This window comes from Babylonia areolata, chromosome 19, assembly GCF_041734735.1.
Source record: "Babylonia areolata isolate BAREFJ2019XMU chromosome 19, ASM4173473v1, whole genome shotgun sequence".
Lineage (NCBI taxonomy): Eukaryota > Metazoa > Mollusca > Gastropoda > Neogastropoda > Buccinidae > Babylonia > Babylonia areolata.
The window spans coordinates 33666749-33669248 of NC_134894.1; the positions used below are offsets into that span (position 1 = coordinate 33666749).

General features: G+C 41.6%; 1 protein-coding gene across 8 annotated transcripts in view; it reads right to left on the bottom strand.

The window, feature by feature from the left end:
• LOC143293647 (uncharacterized) overlaps nucleotides 1-2500 on the bottom strand; it is a 100548-nt gene that overhangs the window by 30580 nt on the left and 67468 nt on the right. The gene's annotated exons all lie outside the window — the stretch shown is intronic.

A 2500-nucleotide genomic window follows, 5' to 3' on the forward strand; every position in this document is an offset into this window, starting at 1 on the left:
AATCGGAAATAGAGCAGCCTTTTTATATCATGATTCTTTGTTTTTTCTTCTTTTTTTCTGTTATTTTCCATCCTACTTTTGTACCTTCTTCTTTCTTTTTTTTTCTTTTTTTTTGGGGGGGGGGGTGGGTGGGGGGGGGGGGGGGGTGGGGGCGGAGGTGGAGGGGGCAGGGGGGGGGGGATTTCGCTCTTTCTTCACTTTCTTTCTGTCTTGAAAGTTCTTTTTTTTTTTCACAAACACTTCCGTCGTTTTCCCTGTTTTCATTTTTTTTGTGGTTTCATTGTCTTTCTTTCTTTCTTTCTCCTCATATATTCTTTCGTTCTTTCTTCCTTTCGTTCTCATCACTTACAACAAAAAAAAAAATCTTAATTGCTTTCACTCTATTCTATTTCTTGAATTTACTATCATTGCCTCAGTTTAGTTTACTTCAGTTTTTGATTTGTTGTTATTGCTATTGTTGTTGTTGTTGTTGTTGCTGTTGTAGTATTTTCGTTTTTATAGTTGTTGTTTGTTTGTTTGTTTGTTTAAAAAAAAAGTTCCTGTACAAGAATCCTCTATTATCGATAATCTAATACTTGAGGAGAACTGACTACTTTGGAAGAGCTATAACTGTGAATGGAGTGGCGATAGTCTGGATTAATATTTATTATTATTATTATTTTAATTATATTATTATTTATTTATTTATCTATTTATTTATTTTATTTTATTTTTATCTTTATTATTATTTATTTATTCATTTTATTTTATTCTATTTTTTCAAAGCCTGACAAAGCGCGTTGGGTTACGCTGCTGGTCAGGCATCTGCTTGGCAGATGTGGTGTAGCGTATATGGACTTGGCCGAACGCAGTGACGCCTCCTTGAGCTACTGAAACTGAAACTGAAACTCGTCAGGAGAGAGGTGCAATGTGCAAGACCTTTCAGCGCATCTAGGATCGATACTATAATAATCATTTTTGTCACTGTGTGTTAACGTGTCCTGCACTCAACACATTCCTCTGTCTGTCTGTCTGTCTGTCTGTCTCTCTGTCTGTCTGAGTCTCTCTCTGTCTCTTTGTCTGTCTGTGCCTCTCTGTCTCTTTGTCTGTCTGAGTCTCTCTCTGTCTTTTTGTTTGTCTGTGCCTCTCTGTCTCTTTGTCTGTCTGTGTCTCTCTGTCTCTTTGTCTGTCTGAGTCTCTCTCTGTCTTTTTGTTTGTCTGTGCCTCTCTGTCTCTTTGTCTGTCTGTGCCTCTCTGTCTCTTTGTCTGTCTGTGCCTCTCTGTCTCTTTGTCTGTCTGAGTCTCTTTCTGTCTTTTTGTTTGTCTGAGTCTCTCTCTGTCTCTTTGTCTGTGCCTCTCTGTCTCTTTGTCTGTCTGAGTCTCTCTCTGTCTTTTTGTTTGTCTGTGCCTCTCTGTCTCTTTGTCTGTCTGTGCCTCTCTGTCTCTTTGTCTGTGTCTCTCTGTCTCTTTGTCTGTCTGAGTCTCTCTCTGTCTCTTTGTCTGTCTGAGTCTCTCTCTGTCTTTTTGTTTGTCTGTGCCTCTCTGTCTCTTTGTCTGTCTGTGCCTCTCTGTCTCTTTGTCTGTCTGTGCCTCTCTGTCTCTTTGTCTGTCTGAGTCTGTCTCTGTCTCTTTGTCTGTCTGAGTCTCTCTGTCTCTTTGTCTGTGTCTCCCTGTCTCTTTGTCTGTCTGAGTCTCTCTGTCTCTTTGTCTGTGTCTATCTGTCTCTGTCTCTTTGTCTGTCTGTCTCCTTCTGTCTCTTCGTCTGTCTGAGTCTCTCTCTGTCTTTTTGTTTGTCTGTGCCTCTCTGTCTCTTTGTCTGTCTGTGCCTCTCTGTCTCTTTGTCTGTGCCTCTCTGTCTTTTTGTCTGTCTGTGTCTCTCTGTCTCTTTGTCTGTCTGTGTCTCTCTGTCTCTTTGTCTGTCTGTGCCTCTCTGTCTCTTTGTCTGTCTGAGTCTCTCTCTCTGTCTCTTTGTCTGTCTGAGTCTCTTTCTGTCTTTTTGTTTGTCTGTGCCTCTCTGTCTCTTTGTCTGTCTGAGTCTCTCTCTGTCTTTTTGTTTGTCTGTGCCTCTCTGTCTCTTTGTCTGTCTGTGCCTCTCTGTCTCTTTGTCTGTGCCTCTCTGTCTTTTTGTCTGTCTGTGTCTCTCTGTCTCTTTGTCTGTCTGAGTCTCTCTCTGTCTCTTTGTCTGTCTGAGTCTCTCTCTGTCTTTTTGTTTGTCTGTGCCTCTCTGTCTCTTTGTCTGTCTGAGTCTCTCTCTGTCTTTTTGTTTGTCTGTGCCTCTCTGTCTCTTTGTCTGTCTGAGTCTCTCTGTCTCTTTGTCTGTCTGAGTCTGTCTCTTTGTCTGTCTGAGTCTCTCTGTCTCTTTGTCTGTGTCTATCTGTCTCTGTCTCTTTGTCTGTCTGTCTCCTTCTGTCTCTTCGTCTGTCTGAGTCTCTCTCTGTCTTTTTGTTTGTCTGTGCCTCTCTGTCTTTTTGTTTGTCTGTGCCTCTCTGTCTTTTTGTTTGTCTGTGCCTCTCTGTCTCTT